The sequence below is a fragment of the Odocoileus virginianus genome, chromosome 11 (genome assembly GCF_023699985.2).
Source record: "Odocoileus virginianus isolate 20LAN1187 ecotype Illinois chromosome 11, Ovbor_1.2, whole genome shotgun sequence".
NCBI classification, from domain to species: Eukaryota; Metazoa; Chordata; class Mammalia; order Artiodactyla; family Cervidae; genus Odocoileus; species Odocoileus virginianus.
In genome coordinates this window covers 70,239,795-70,257,653 of record NC_069684.1, presented here as the reverse complement: position 1 = coordinate 70,257,653, position 17,859 = coordinate 70,239,795, and the positions used below count along the sequence as shown (strand labels likewise).

The following is a 17,859-nucleotide window of genomic DNA, read 5'->3' as shown; positions in this document are numbered from 1 at the left end:
TCCAGGACTGCCAGCCAAGCAGGCAAGTCCAAAGCCAGGCTCTGTGGCTCAGGACGCGGAAGTCCCAGGTGCACGGCCATCTGTAGCAGCCCTTTGCATTATGTGGGGGTTTTTAATCTATTGCCCAGATGGAGAGTTAGATTAAATGCTTCTGGCAGGTAACCAGAGACCGGAGGAGGGAGGGCGGCAGCGGGGGCAAAGCCTGTCCTGAGTGAGCAGGTGCGGACATCCTCAGGGCAAGAGAAGGGGTGCATGCATATACCCTTTGTCACTGAAAATTAATTGCAGAGTACATGTGAGCTGAAGCTAAATCCTAAAGAGTAAACAAATATACTTCATGCAGCTTTGCATGGCCAAGAACTTTCACCCTGCCCTAAACTGCACACAAAGGAGAAGAGAAGGGAGACTTTGCTTCCTGGTTTTATAGTCAGTGAAACAAGGCTCAGAGAAGGACTGTCTTAAGCTTAATGGATGGGGAGATGGGATGGATGTGCAGGCTTCCATTTACCATCCTTTCCTAGTTCCCAGTACTCAGACAACCTTGGAAATAGCTCTGGGAGAAAGGACTTTTGTTAGGGGTGCAGCTAATCTTGGACCTAAGGAGAGCAGAATAGGGGTGAAATGAGCAAAATTGGGACTGATAAATGGGTCCCCATCATGTACTCAATAAACATTTACTGAGGGTACTGGGTATAAGAGAGACCCTACCCCAGGCAAGAGAAAGAGATAAAGTCACTGCTTTGGCACAAGGAGTTGTGTCCAACTCTCTGCATCTTCATGGATTGTACCCCTCCAGGGTCCTCTGTCCACAGGATTTTCCAGGCAAGAACACTGGAGCAAGTTGCCATTTACTACTCTGTATTTTATTTATATCTGCATTATTAATGCCTGTCACATAGTAAACCTTCAACACATGACTATGGAAAGAAATGATAAAGATTTATTGAATTCACTCAAGTAGCCCTGGCTGTCAGTAGGCAGGGCTGTTTTTCAAACAGTAAAGTGTTTCCTTGGCAGTGGACTCTGCATGGAAGACCCTTGAGAAGAAAGGCACCTGAGAGAATAGGTAAGGAGATGAGGATTTGGAGAGGAAAAGAAAATGAGATGAAATTATACTGCTTATATGTAGGATCTAAAAAATGATACAAATGAACTTTTTAACAAAACAAAAACAGGATCACAGACATAGAAAACAAACTTATGGTTACCAGTGTGGAAGTGGGGAGATAAATTAGGAGTTTGGAATTAATATATACATCCTGGTGGTGGTGGTTTAGTCGCTAAGTCATGTCTGACTTTTGTGACCCCATGGACTGCAGCCTGCCAGGCTCCTCTGTCCATGGGATTCTCCAGGCAAGAATACTGGAGTGGGTTGCCATTTCCTTCTCCAATATACACCCTACTATATATAAAATATATAACCAACAAGGACCTACTGTACAGCAAAGAGAACTATACTCAGTCTTAATAATAATCTATAAAGAAAATAATCTGAAAAAGAATATACATAGTTGTGTTAGTTTCAGGTATACTACAAAGTGATTCAGATATCTGAATCTAACAGAACATTGTAAACTGACACAGCATTGAAATCAACTATACTTCAATTTAAAAAGCAATCAAACAAATGAGTCACACACATATACAAAGAACCTATTTGTGACTCCAGGCAAATTCTGTTTATTAAATAAGTGAAAGTTTTTTTGAAAGAGGTGAGGTGAGAATCAAAGCAAACAGAATAAGAAAAAAGAAAGAAATGTGGAAACTCTATGGAGAAAATCTAGAAAAGAAAAACAATGTAATCAGAATACTACATATTCTGGGGTCAACAGAATTTCAAGGTCATAAAAACCTAAACACTATACTGGGTAGATGGAAGAGAGGATCTCAGCACCCCTAAATGTGTGAAAGACTCATCTACCATGGCTGGAAATAAATATATAATGTCTAAAATTGAGAAATCAAGACAAACTTCTAGATATTTATTTTTCAGATAGAGGAAGGGCAAAGAGTTCAAAATGGTGGCTCTTGAATGAAACGATAGAAGATACTCTAAAGATTTCCTCCATCCCTAGGTTAGTCTACTGGCTTTAACATTCTACTCTGCTCAGACCCAGGCAGCATCCAGATCTGAACCCTTGGGCAACCAATCCCATCCAAACAGAAAGAAGAGGTGCAGACAAGAAGTGTAAAGTGGAGAACAAAGTCAGGCCTTTGAACAGAGGGGGACTGTGAGGTGCCCCAGGCAGTTGCAAGGCTAACTTCGAAAGTAAAGGTCTTTTAAAATGGTATTTGATTTTCTGAGTTGATTGGGAAACTTCAACCAAATAAAAAATATCTTCCTTCCTTCCTTCCCTGAAATAATGGAGGAAACAACAGGAGGATGGGTCAAGGTAGGTCAAAACTAATCTTCTGGTTGCTCCTTGCTCAGATGGCCAGCTGATGATGACCAGTTCCCAGCTCCCAGCTCAGATAACCCCTCTGCACTGATTGGGCTTCACACAGCTTGAAGACAAGGAGAAGCAGCCCCTAGAAGAGAAACCACAAAACAGAAGCAGAGAACAGAATGCCAGGGCTGGCCTGATCTCAGTGACCATCTTGTCTGATTGTCTCTTTGCCTGAAATTCAGGTGATGAAGTTCAGTGTGGCTGGGCATGGAGGCAGACAGGACAGAGTCTGACTCTTGCGAGTTCTCTTTCTTCTTTAGGGAGAGAGGAAAAATAAGCAGAACTTGTTCTATACGGTGAGCACTGGCTGGAAAGTAGCAGACCTAGATTCCAGCCCCCAAGCTAGTGAAAATCAATTGTTTAAATTCAGGAAAAATCACTTCATTGTGATCCTGAATTGTCTCATTTGTGGGCTAAATGACATTCCATGAGAATCTGGGTTTACCCCCCTGAAAGCTGAGTAGCAAACTTGGAAAGAGTTGTTGTATCCTCATGTCATGACCAGAAAGAAGGCCTAATTCCATATACAGAGGGCTAAAGTATACATATAGAAGCCCAGGTTCCACAATCAGAAAGCCAGGTTCTATGCCTGGGGAGGTGGGATCCATATCAGGAAACACTTTTCAAGCCTAAAGTCAGATTCCACACCTAGAAGCCCAAGTTCCATGTCTATAGGCCCAGGTTTCACTTGGAGGACAAGATTATATGCATAAGGGAAAATTTACATCTATGAGAAGTAAACCAATGCCTCAAAGTCCAGATTTTATAGATGGAGTGCCTGGCAGTCCAGGCCCCATGCCTGTTAAACCAAACTTTAGGGGTTCAATGTCCTCACCTTCATAAGAGTCTTTCCATAAATTTCAATTACAATTAATGCAATCCCATATCTTCCTAACCAAAACCTTCACTTTAACAGTAGATATCCTGTGAGATTGGGAGTTTGACTTGCACTATAATTCAGCCAGCCCCAGGATGATTTTCCAAGCTTGATTTTCAGCAATTACAGTCCTGTGGCTACAGAAGATAAGGATCTCTTTCAGAGCACATATAGAAGCTCTTCAGTCATTTACATGATGCTTGAGCTGGGAATTTGAATCCCTGAGCTCAACTTTTCTTTCACTACTCTATGTGGCAACATTAAGAGCAGCCAACCAATGTAATTATATTCTTTAGTTTTTCAAAAATGTTCAAAAGTATCATATATGCCACATCAATAAAAGAAAAGACAAAAATCAAATTATTATCTCAGTAGGTGCAGGAAAAACATTTGATAAAATTCAACATCCATTCTTGATTAAAAAAAAAAAAACCCTCCCACCAAAGTGGGTATAGAGAACACATTTCAACATAGTAAAAACCACTTATGACAAACCCACAGCCAACCTAATACTCAACAGTGAAAAGTTGAAAGCATTCTCAACTAAATTCTGGAATGAGACAAGGTTGCCCACTCTCACCACTTCTATTCAATATAGTATTGGAGTCCTAGCCACAATAACCAGATGAGAAAAAGAAATAAAATATATCCAAGTAGGAAGATAAGTTGTGAAACTGTCATTATAAGCAGATAACATGATACTCTATAAATAAAATCCTAAAGACTCCACACAAAAACAATTAGAACTGATAAATGAATTCAACAAGGTAGCAGGATACAATATTAACATACAGAAATTGTTTGCATTTCTTTACACTAACAAGGAAATATTAGAAACAGGAAATTATAAAAATCTCATTTAAAGTCACATCAAAAAAATAAAATATCCAGGAATAAACCTGATCAGGAAAGTGAAAGACTTATACAGAGATAACTATAAAATATTGATAAAGGAAATTAAAGATGATGGAAAAATAGCCCATGCTCTTGAATTGGGAGAATTAATATTAAGATGGCCATACTACCCAAAGCAATCTATGGATTTAATGTGATCCCTATCAAATTACCCATAACATTTTTCACAATACTAGAACAAATAATCCCAAAATTTATATTGAACCACAAAAGACCCAGAATTGCCAAAGCAATCCTGAGGAAAAAAACAAAGCTAGAGACTTCAGAGAATTTCTACAAAGCTACAGTAATCAAAACAGCATGGTACTGCCACAAAAGTAGACATAGAGATGAATGGAACAGAATGGAGAGCCCAAAAATAAACCCACACACGGTCATTTAATCTTTGACAAAGAGAAAAAGGCAGTCTCTTTAGCAAGTGGTGTTTGGAAACCTGAACAGCCACATGTAAATCAATGAAGTTAGAACACTCCCTCATACCATACACAAAAGTAAATTAAAAATGGCACAAAGACTTAAATATAAGACATGACACCATAAATTCCTCAAAGAGAACATAGGCAAAACAGTCTCTGACATAAATTGTAATAACATTTTCTTAGGTCAATCTCACAAGGTGAAAGAAATAAATGCAAAAATAAACAAATGGGACCTAATCAATCTTATGTCTTTGCACAACAAAGGAAACCATAAACAAAATGAAAAGACAACCTACATAATGGGATAAAATATTTGTAAATGATGCAACCAATCTATACAGACAACTAGTACAACTCAATATGAAAAGAAATTTTTTTAAAATGGAGAGAAGACCTAAATAGACATTTCTCAAAAGGACATATAGATAGCCAACATCATTGCCATGTTAAAGATGTTCAGTGTTGCTAATTACTAGAGAAATACAAGTCAAAACTACAAGAGGTATCACCTCATACTGGTCAGAATGGCCATCATCAAAAAGTCTATAAATAATAAATGTTGGATAGGGTATGAAGAAAAGGGAACACTTCTCTACTGTTGGCGGGAATGTAAATTGGTACAGACACTATGGAGAACAGCATGGAAGTTCCTTAACAAGTTAAAAATGTTACGATATGATCCAGCAATCCCACTCCTCAGCACATGTCCAGAAAAGACAAAAACTTTTATTTGAAAAGATACACACACCCCAATGTTCATAGCAGTGCTCTTTACAATAGCCAAGACATTGAAGCAATTTAAATGTCCATCAACAGATGAATAAAGAACATGTGATACATATATACGGTGAAATATTACTCACTTATAAAAAAGAATGAAATAATGCCATTTGCAGCAACATGGATAGACCTAGAGACTATCATACTCAGTGAAGTAAATCAGACAAAGACAAATATATGATATCACTTATATGTGGAATCTAAAAATATGATCAAATGAACTTATTTACAAAACAGAAACTGACTCACAGACAGAGTAAACAAACTTATGGTTTCTGAAGGGGAAAGGGGAGGGAGAGGGCTAAATTAGGAACCTGAGATTAACAAATATACATTATTGTATGTAAAGTAGATAACCAAAAAGGACCTGCTATAAAGCACAGGGAACTATACTCAATTTGTAAATACCTGTAATGGAAAAGAATCTGAAAAAGTATATACATATGTATAACTGAACCACTTGGCTGTATAGCTGAAATTAATATAATATTGTACATAAATTAAACTTCAATAAAAAGCAAAAATGAATAAGTATCATATATGGAGTCACCCAGCTCCTTGCTTCTTATAAATGGTTAATTAGATAATGCAGGTATTTTGCATATCTCTATAAACTCTTCACACTGTGGACTATCAGTACTCTGTTTACTACAGGAAATAGAGTTATTAGTGTCTTTAGCATCTTTAAATCTTATCAGATCAGAGAGTCAATTCTAGAAATCCCAGAACCAGTTCAGAAAACTCATCCTGAAAATTCTGTTTTTTTAGAAGACACTTGATTTTAAAATCTGCATTAGGGCTGTCTGGAGAAACAGAACCAGAAAACAGAATCTTATATATAAAATAAATGTATATGAGGAGATTTTTTTATGAGGAATTGGCTGATGCAATTTTGGAGGTTAAGAAGTCCCATGATTGACCATCTGTAATTTAGAGATCCAGAAAGTTAAGTGGTATAATTCAGTCTGAGTCTGAAGGTTCAAGAGCCAAGGAGCCAAAGGTGTAAATCCCAATCTGAGGACAGGAGGAGAGATAAGAATTTTCATTTCAAGTAGTGAGTTGAGGGGAAAGGGATGACTGCCTCCTTCCTCCACTTTTTATTATATTCAGGCCCTCAACAGATTGGATGATGCCCACTCACATTAGGGAGGGCAAACTGCTTAACTAAATTCATGGATTCATCTGGAGATAACCTCGGAGACATACCCAGAAGTAATGTTTGATCTGGGCACTCTGCACCAGACAGGTAACACAAAAAATTAATCATCATGTGTTCTGTATACATAAAGTGCCAAATTCAGTGCTAGTAGTGAAGGCTCCATGCTCAGAGGTTGAGATTCCAGGCTTGATTCAAGGCCTAGATGACCAGGTTCAATACCCGGTAGGCTAGATGACATTCAAGTTCTACCTGAATGCCACAGAAGGCCAGGTTAAAAGCTGGGAGTGAATGATATCACACAGTTTAGTAATTTATGGTGGGCTTCCATGATAGTTCAGTTGGTAAAGAATCTACCTGCAATGCAAGAGACCCCAGTTTGAATCCCAAGTCAGGAAGATCCTCTGGAGAAGAGATAGGCTACCCACTCCAATATTCTGGAGAATTTCATGGACTGTATAGTCAGTTCATGGAGTCACAAAGAGTTGGACATGACTGAGTGACTTTCACCTTTCACGTTAGTAATTTATGGCATGCTTGAAAGGCCTCCTTCCATGTCCACATGGCCTGACATAGAACATAGGAGCTTTGGTTCTATATCTTGGGTGCCAGATTGTAGGCCTAGTAGGGCAGTTTTTATGCATGGAAAAACAAATTTTATGACTGAAACCAGATTCCATACCTGGAATTCCAGCCTTGTATGACCATATTCCATGTTTGGACATTGAAATTCACACATGGAATGCAAGGTTCCATACCATGTTTGGAGGTTGAGATTCCACATATGGAATGCCAGGTTCCAGTTTTGTGAATGGAGAGTCAAATAACTACTTTGAGATTTAAATTTCCAGAGTCCGAAATTCAGGGTTTTGTGGGGTTCCCCCCACACACATTTTAGGCCTACTTACTTATTTAGAGAACCAGATTCTACTTCTACAGATCAGTTATTATGAATGTAGGACCTTGTATCTTTGTAACCTGCCTAAAATTCTGGGTTCCATACTTGGCATTGAAGATTCCAAGCCAGGGTGACTAAGTTCCATGCTCAGCGGGCCAGATGACTTGCCTCGAGGGTCAGGTTCTAACCTAGAAGGCCAGGTTCCAGGCTTGGAGAGAGTACTTTCACATAGGCTTCCGTGAAATGACTGTAAGGCCTAATTCCATGCCTAAAGGGTCAGGACCCATATATAAAAGTAGAGGTTCCAACCCCAGAGTGCCAGATTTTACAACTAGAGAGGCAGGCTCACATCTGGAGAGAGTCTTCAGGGATGGAATTCAGAACCCACATTTGAGGGCCAGGTTCCATGTTTGAAGGGTACATTCTATACCAGGAGGGCAATTGTTTGTGCTTAGATGTTTAGCTTTCATGCCTAGAAGTCCAAGTTCCATGTCAGTAGGCTTAGGTCTTGTGGACCAACACAATATATGACTGGAAAGGCAGAGTTAACCTCTCAGTTGGTAGAGAATCTGCCTGCAGTGCAGGAGACTTGGGTTCAATTCCTGGGTCAGGAAGATCCCCTGGAGAAGGAAATGGCAACCTACTCCAGTGTTCTTGCCTGGAGAATCCCATGGACAGAGGAGCCTGGCGGGCTACAGTCCACGGGATCACAAGAGTCAGACACGACTTAGTGGCTAAACCACCACCACCACCACACATAAATTAATACTTGCAATTCCAGATTTCATACACTGACTGTTATGCTCCACACTTTGGCGACTATTCCATGTTTAGAGATTGAGATTCCTTTCATAGAAAATCAATTTCCATGATTACAGCATCAGGTTCCATTTTTGGGATATTATGATTCTGTATTTAGAGTGCCAACTTCCATGCCAGGGTGACCAGGTTCCTTAGGCAGCCAGCTTCTGTGACTGAAACACTGGACTTAATGTCTGGAGTGCCAGGTTCCACACTTATGAAGCCACATTCTGTACTGGAAGGTTGAGATTCCACCTATTGTGTGCTATTCCACTTCTGTACATTTTAGGGATAGAGAGTCCTTTGTGGGGTACCAGGATCCATGTTTGCAGTCAGGGTCCATTCTGGAAAGTGATATTCCACACGTGGAGCACCAGCTTCCATGCTTGGATATTGGGGCATCCCACATACATCAGATTTTATGCCTGGAGAAGCAGGATTCACACTTGGGGAGATATTCCATGTTTGGAGAGCTTAATCCCATAGTTGGAAAGCCATGTTCCATGTTCGAAGGGACATATTTTTTTTCCATTCATAAAACTTTTATTCTACTTACATGAACTTAATACACATGTTCTTAACAATTATTCTTGGATTATTCATGAAAATCTCACAAGACATTAAAAAAGCTGACCATCATCTCAAGTTATTTCCTTGTTAACTATTTTTATAGCACATGCATGTTAAGCAAGTATCACAAAAAAAAAAAAAAAAACACAGAAGCAAAAAAAAAAATCTTAAAAAGATAGTCAAATACATGGGTTTTTTTTGTTTGTTTTACTGCTGCACTTGATATCCATGAAGTAACAGATATCAAGCAATTCATTTTTACTGCATCTTTGCTTGTACATTTGTTCTTAGGTTGGTAATACATTTAAATACAAATAAAATGAGTGTAGCAAAACTAATGAAAGCAAATAGCAGGTAACTTGACAAATAATGGAACGTGAACCGTTTTGCCTTTATCCAGAGTAAACTGGGTCACAACCAAAGGAACACTTCTGTAGCTGTGGTCAACAGCATGCACGCTGAAACTGAGTGTCCCACACGTAACACACAGCTTAACATGCAGCGTCCGTGGGGCATCCACTTCTACTATAGCCTGGGAGTGCTCCAAACCTACAAGTACCCACAACTATACCTGTAACTGGGACCAATCAGCCCTTTAATTCTCCACCAGCACAAACCAATATATAGGCAGTTTTCTTTGCTTAGACATGGAAGCAGTTTTAACACTGGCCCTTGTGAAGCCACAATGTACCAGAAGTACTATGTCATTTAAAACTTGTATAAAAATTCCACATCCCCATATTGACCACCTCACGGATGAAAACAGATAACTCCCTAAAAGTTAACTTGCTCTAGTCCCTTAATATTAAACATAAAAATCACATGGGAAATGTAGAAATTCAAATAGAAGTAGCATAAACCTGTCATAAATCATAAACAAAAAACTATTTGTGGGACAGCACAGATAACAAGCGGTCCACTGTGTAAATTTCAGAATCAGACAAACAAAGTTAGAAGTCCAGTTATTTTTCCCCTCCTTCTCCTGCTGCAGCTTTGTCTGCTTGGGTATCTTATGTCTATCATGTCAAGTTGTCTCCCAGTGACTGCACTATTAGCATGCTACCTTTGTATGACCCTTCACTTACTGCATCAAGTTCAGCAATGGCTTCACCAAATGCTGTCTTTGCAAGAGAGCAGACTTTCTCAGGGAAGTTGAAAATCTCATTATACAAAACAAAAAAGTTAAGGGCCAGACCGAGTCTGATAGGACGTGTTGGTTGCATTTTCTTTTTGCTGATTTCAAAAGCTTCTCAGTATGCTTGCTGTGACAGATCCACAATCCCTTTCTTGTCATCACTAGCAGCAACCTCAACCAAGGAACGGTAGTAGTCTTCTTTCATTTTCAAACAGAAGACTTTGCTCACTGCTTATGCAGCATTGGGGATCAAGAACTCTTCCAATAAAAACAAAAATAAACAAATGGGACCTAATTAAATGGCAACCCACTCCAGTACTCTTGCCTGGAAAATCCCAAGGACAGAGGAGCCTGGTAGGCTACAGTCCATGGGATCGCAAAGAGTCGAACATGACTGAGCAACTTCACTAAATTTAAGAGTTTTTGTACAATGAAGGAAACTATAAGCAAGGTGAAAAAACAGTCCTTACAATGGGAGAAAATAATAGCAGACAAAACAACTGACAAAGAATTAATCTCCAAAATGTACAAGCAGCTCATGCAACTCAATACCAGAAAAACAACAACCCAATCAAAAAGTGGGCAAAAGACCTAAACAGACATTTATCCAAAGAGAACATACAGACGCTAATAAATACATGAAAAGATGCTCAACCTCACTCATTTAGTTCAGTTCAGTTCAGTCGCTCAGTCGTCTCTGACTCTTTGCAACCCCATGAATCGCAGCACGCCAGGCCTCCCTGTCCATCACAAACTCCTGGAATTTGCTCAAACTCATGCCCATTGAGTCGGTAATGCCATCTAGCCATCTCATCCTCTGTCATCCCCTTCTCCTTCTGCCCCTAATCCATCCCAGCATCAGGGTCTTTTCCAAAGAATCAACTTTTCGCATGAGGTGGCCAAAGTATTGGAGTTTCAGCTTCAGCATCAGTCCTTCCAATGAACACCCAGGACTGATCTCTTTCAGGATGGACTGGTTGGATCTCCTTGCAGTCCAAGGGACTCTCCAGAGTCTTCTCCAACACCGCAGTTCAAAAGCATCAATTTTTCAGCGTTCAGCTTTCTTCACAGTCCAACTCTCACATCCATACATGACCACTGGAAAAACCATAGCCTTGACCAGACAGACCTTTGTTGGCAAAGTAATGTGTCTGCTATTTAATATGCTATCTAGGTTGGTCATAACTTTCCTTCCAAAGAGTAAGCGTCTTTTAATGTCATGGCTGCAATCACCATCTGCAGTGATTTTGGAGCCCCCCCAAAAATTAAGTCTGACACTGCTTCCACTGTTTCCCCATCTATTTCCCATGAGGTGATGGGACCAGATGCCATGATCTTAGTTTTCTGAATGTTGAGCTTTAAGCCAACTTTTTCACTCTCCTCTTGCACTTTCATCAAGAGGCTCTTTAGTTCTTCTTCACTTTCTGCCATAAGGGTGGTGTCATCTGCATATCTGAGGTTATTGCTATTTCTCCAGGCAAACTTGATTCCAGTTTGTGCTTCTTCCAGCCCAGTGTTTCTCATGATGTACTCTGCATATAAGTTAAATAAGCAGGGTGACAATACACAGCCTTGACATACTCCCTTTTCGATTTGGAACCAGTCTGTTTTTCTATGTCCACTTCTAACTGTTGCTTCCTGACCTGCAAATAGGTTTCTCAAGAGGTGGGTCAGGTGGTCTGGTATTCCCATCTCTTTCAGAATTTTCCAGTTTATTGTGATCCACACAGTCGAAGGCTTTGGCGTAGTCAATAAAGCAGAAATAGAAGTTTTTTCTGGAACTCTCTTGCTTTTTCGATGATCCATCGGATGTTGGCAAATTGATCTCTGGTTCCTCTGTCTTTTCTAAAACCAGTTTGAACATCTGAAAGTTCACGGTTCACGTATTGCTGAAGCCTGGCTTGGAGAATTTTGAGCATTACTTTACTAGCATGTGAGATGAGTGCAATTGTGCGGTAGTTTGAGCGTACTTTGGGATTGCCTTTCTTAGGGATTGGAATGAAAACTGACCTTTTCCAGTCCTGTGGCCACTGCTGAGTTTTCCAAATTTGCTGGCATATTGAGTGCAGCACTTTCACAGCATCATCATTCAGGGTTTCAAATAGCTCAACTGGAATTCCATCACATCCACTAGCTTTGTTCATAATGATGCTTTCTAAGGCCCACTTGACTTCACATTCCAGGATGTCTGGCTCTAGGTGAGTGATCACACCATTGTGATTATCTGGGTGGTGAAGATCTTTTTTGTACAGTTCTTCTGTGTATTCTTGCCACCTCTTCTTAATATCTTCTGCTTCTGTTAGGTCCATACCATTTCTGTCCTTTGTTGATCCCATTTTTGCATGAAATATTCCCTTGGTATCTTTAATTTTCTTGAAGAGATCTAGATCTAATTTTCTTGATTTCCCATTCTGTTGTTTTCCTCTATTTCTTTGCATTGATTGCTGAGGAAGGCTTTCTTATCTCTCCTGGCTATTCTTTGGAACTCTGCATTCAAATGGGAATATCTTTCCTTTTCTCCTTTGCTTTTCACTTCTCTTCTTTTCACAGCTATTTGTAAGCTCATTAGAGAAATGCAAATCAAAACCACAATGTGGTTATCATACCACATTGGTCAGAATAGCCATCATCAAAAAAAAAATCTGTAAGTAATAAATGCTAGAGAAGGTGTGGAGAAAAGGGAACCCTCTTACACTGTTGGTGGAAATGCAAACTGGTCCAGCTGCTGTGAAGAACAGTGTAGAGATTTCTTTAAAAACTGTGAATAGAACTGCCATACAACCCAACAATCACACTGCTAGGCGTACACCCCAAGGAAATCAGAATTGAAAGAGACACATGAACCCCAGTGTTCCCTGCAGTACAATAGCTAGGACATGGAAGCAACCTAGATGTCCATCAACAGATGAATGGATAAGTAAGTTGTAGCACATATACACAATGGAAGGTTACTCAGCTATAAAAAGAAACACTTTTGAGTCAATTCTAATGAGGAGGATGAACCTGGAGCCTATTACAGAGTGAAGTCAGAAAAAGAAAGACAAATACTGTATATTAACACATATATATCAGAGAAGGCACTGGCACCCCACTCCAGTACTCCTGCCTGGAAAATCCCATGGGAGGAGCCTGCTAGGCTGCAGGCCATGGGGTCGCTAAGAGTCGGGCATGACTGAGCGACTTCACTTTCACTTTTCACCTTCATGCATTGGGGAAGGAAATGACACCCCACTCCAGTGCTCCTGCCTGGAGAATCCCATGGACGGAGGAGCCTGGTGGGCTGCCGTCTATGGGGTCACACAGAGTCGGACACGACTGAAGTGACTTAGCAGCAGCAGCAACGCATATATATACATATGGAATTTAGAAAGATGGTACCGCTGATCCTACAGGCAGGGCAGCGAAGGAGACACAGGTGTAAAGAACAGACCTGGACGCCGTGGGAGAAGGCGAGGGTGGGATAATTTGAGAGAAAGGCATTGGAACACATGTAAAATAGATAACCCATGCAAGTTGGGTGCATGAGGCAGGGCACAAAGTCAGTGCTCTGGGACAACCCAGAGGGATAGGGTAGGGAGGGAGATGGGAGGGCAGTTCAGGATGGTGGGGACAGATGTATGCCTGTGACTGATTCACACTGATGTATGGCAAAACCATCACAACACTGTAAAGTAATTATCCTCCAATTAAAATATATTAATTAAAAAAATAACTTTTCCAAAAGTGACAGTACATCATCTCAGATATGTCCTAGCTTGGTCTCTATTTTCTCTCTGTATTCTTGAGTCATCTTCTGTTTTTTTCTCAGCACCTTCCATCTTTTGCTCAATACTTGAGAGGACCCTCCAAGATGACCCATGGGCTCCTACAACATTTTTACAAACACCCGAGAGAAGACTCGTCTCCTCATCGGCTAATTTGGCTCCTGGCTCAGTTACAGACTTCATGCAGGCAGCCGTATCATCATATCGCTCAGCCTGCTCAGCCAGTTTGGCCCTCTGTACCAGCTCATTTTTATCCATGACGGGATGTTCTGTGTCCAAAGTGGGTGGTGGCTGATGGGCAGGACTTTGACGGGACATATTTTATACCTGCTTTATAGGTTTTCATGCTTAGAGAACAAAGTTCTATGCTGGGAGATCTAAGTCCCTTACTTGTTCAGCGGATTATCATGAAGAGGATCAGACTATATGCTTGGAAAGGTAAAATTAGACCTAAATCAGATTATATGCTTGGAAAGGTAATATTAGGCCTAAAAAAGACCTAAATCAATGCTTAAAAGTCCATATTTCATATAGGAGTGTCAGGTTCTATGCTTGGAGATTGAGATTCCATACATGGATTTTCTGTTTCCAACCTTGAAGAACTGGTTCCATGTCTTACATTTTTAAGAGAATCAACTTCTCATTTCCTAAACTCTAAAAGTACTCTTTCTTAAAATGAATCTGCCTTCTGGCATGTCTGAAATCAAGGTGTTACAGTGGCTCACTTTTCTACTTCCTCTTTCAGAATTCCTATCCTCCATTTTATTAAAAATGAATAGAAAAATGAATAGTGAACACTCTTACTGAACTTAATTGTAGTGCATTGTACTGGAGTGAAATAACCTCCAGGGTAGTGATGGGCAATTAAACATTTTGTAGTTAGGGAAGCCTTCTTTAGGCAAGATAATGTGAACCTACACTGGGTTGTGTTTCTTTTTCTATCTTATCCATGTTTCTGATAAGGGTGATTATAGACTGTGTAGATCACAACAGTCTGTGGAAAATTCTTAAAGAGATGGGAATACCAGGCCACCTTACCTGCTTCCTGAGAAATCTATATGCAAGTCAGGAAGCAACAGTTAGAACTGGACATGAAACAACAGACTGGTTCCAAATTGGGAAAAGAGTACGTCAAGACTGTATGTTGTCACCCTGCTTATTTAGCTTACATGGAGAGTACATCATGCAAAATGCCAGGCATGAAGCACAGGCTTGAATCAAGATTGCCGGGAGAAATATCAATAACCTCAGATACACAGATTCCACCACCCTTATGAAAGAAAGTGAAGAGGAACTAAAGAGCCTCTTGATGAAAGTGAAAGAGGAGAGTGAAAAACCTGGCTTAAAACTCAACATTCATTTCTATGCATATTTTGATTTCTTTTTTGATTTCTTCTATGATTTGTTGGTTATTCAGAAGCGTGTTGTTTAGCCTCCATATGTTTGAATTTTTAATAATTTTTTTCCTGTAATTGAGATCTAATCTTACTGCACTGTGGTCAGAAAAGATGACTGGAATGATTTCAATCTTTTTGAATTTACCAAGACTAGATTTATGGCCCAGGATGTGATCTATTCTGGAGAAGGTTCTGTGTGCACTTGAGAAAAAGGTGAAGTTGATTGTTTTGGGGTGAAATGTCCTATAGATGTCAATTAGGTCTAGCTGGTCCATTGTGTCCGTTAAAGTTTGTGTTTCCTTGTTCATTTTCTGTTTAGTTGATCTATCCATAGTTGTGAGTGGGGTATTAAAGTCTCCTACTATTATTGTGTTACTATTAATTTCCTCTTTCATACTCGCTAACACATATATATGGACTTTAGAAAGATGGTAATGATAACCCTATATGCAAAACAGAAAAAGAGACTCAGATGTATAGAACAGACTTGTGGACTCTGGGAGAAGGCGAGGGTGGGATGTTTCAAGAGAACAGCATTGAAACATGTATATTATCTAGGGTGAAACAGATCACCAGCCCAGGTTGGGTGCATGAGACAAGTGCTCGGGCCTGGTGTACTGGGAAGACCCAGAGGGATCGGGTGGAGAGGGAGGTGGGAGGAGGGACTGGGATGGGGAATACATGTAAATCCATGGCTAATTCATTTCAATGTATAACAAAAACTACTGTAATGATGTAAAGTAATTAGCCTCCAACTAATAAAAATAAATGGAAAATAAATAAACAAATAAATAAATAAATAAAAATAAAATCATGGTGAATTAAAAAAAAAAAACTCAACATTCAAAAAACTAAGATCATGGCATCTGGTCCCATCACTTCATGATGAATAGATGGGGAAACAGTGGAAGCAGTGACAGACTATTTTTTTGGGCTCCAAAATCACTGCAGATGGTGACTGCAGCCATGAAATTAAAAGACACTTGCTGCTTGGAAGAAAAGCTATGACCAACCTAGACAGCATATTAAAAAGCAGAGATATTAAAAAAAAAAAAAGCAGAGATATTACTTTGCCAACAAAGGTCTGTCTAGTCAAAACTATGGTTTGTTCAGTGGTCAAGTATGGATGTGAGTGTTGGACTATAAAGAAAGCTGAGTGCCAAAGAATTGATGCTTTTGAACTGTGGTGTTGGAGAAGACTCTTGAGAGTCCCTTGGACTGTAAGGAGATCAAACCAGTCAATCTTAAAGGAAATCAGTCCTGAATATTCTTTGGAAGGGCTGATGCTGAAGCTGAAACTCTGCCGGGGTCCAGCCTCGGCAGGATCCAGGGGGTACCCTCAGGATGAACGGCATCGGTGAGAGTGAGAGAGAAGACACGTGAGACCAGCCTTGATAGGACCAAGTCTGTGTTTTATTTTTTGACAACAGTTTTTATACCCTTACTCAGAATGTTTTCAAGGTACAAGATGCTTACTCATGCTTACACAGGATTAGTATTATATCATTCTGTTTTTTAGGAAAAGCAGGATGTTTTTTGCTTTCTAATTCTATAGTAAATCTTAGTACATGATCTTCTGGCCTTGGGGCTTATTAACATTTTATGCAGGTCAGGTGACTGTAAACCTATTTTCTGTTTCTATGGTGACCTTAACTGAAAGGTAGCAGTCTCATAGGGCAGCAGTACAGAGTAGAAGTATAACCTTGTTAACATAAAAATTAATCCTTCTGCAGAAGTTGTCAGTTTCGTTTATCTAAGACGTTTACCCCAAACTGACTCTGTGACTTTGGTGAGGCAGCCCCTGCCTAGCACTCTTGACTAATAATTAACAACCATTTCATTGTTACCACACTAGGGCTAAGCTCTTATTTCTCTACATCTATAACTATATTAACAATGGTTTCTATAACACAACCTTAGCACATTAAAAGCAAAAACACAGCAAGCAAACATCAACCCAATAATCACCTTTAGAATAATTTTTCTTATGTTTTCTAATAGAACTCCTTCACCCCTCAAAAAGGCTCTATGTCTATTAGGGCTTTTATATAATCAGGTTCTTTATGCTATTTTATGATTAGGATATTATAAGCAATCATGCATATTAGTACCAAGGGCATAAACACATTTGGCAAACAAACTACCAGCAAAGGAGTTTAAATTAAAACACCTCTTTCACCCTGGATAATCTCATAAAATATGACCACCTGGGAAACTTATTGATTAAAGTTCTAAATTGATTCTTATTTGGGAAGAGATCGGGGAAGGCCTTCTGCCTGTGTCACAGAAATTAGGGAGTAGTCTATTGAAGCAAGCATCAGAAAGACAGATATCATCTTTAAGGTGAGCGCCTTGCCTGTCAGGTTTTCTCCCTCATGACCTTGTCATGGGTAGGGTCTCGTGTGTTGGCTCCCGGCAAAACTCCAATACTTTGGCCACCTGATTCAAAGAACTGACTCATTGGAAAAGACCCTGATGCTGGGAAAAATTGAAAGCAGGAGGAGAAGGGGATAACAGAGGATGAGATGGTTGGATGGCATCACTGATGCAATAGATATGAGTTTGAGTAGGCTCCAGGAGTTGGTGATGGAAAGGGAAGCCTGGCATGCTGCAGTCCATGCAAAGAGTTGGACACAACCGAGTGACTGAACTGAACTGAACTGATATTATAGAAATAAGGTGTGTTGGGATGTCCTAAAT

At 39.8% G+C, this 17,859-nt stretch overlaps 1 pseudogene; it reads right to left on the bottom strand.

Annotated features, from left to right (window-relative positions):
• Nucleotides 1-9,882: 9,882 nt before the first annotated feature.
• LOC110134579 (14-3-3 protein zeta/delta-like) lies at nucleotides 9,883-14,020 on the bottom strand (annotated as a pseudogene).
• Between the last annotated feature and the right edge of the window lie 3,839 nt (nucleotides 14,021-17,859).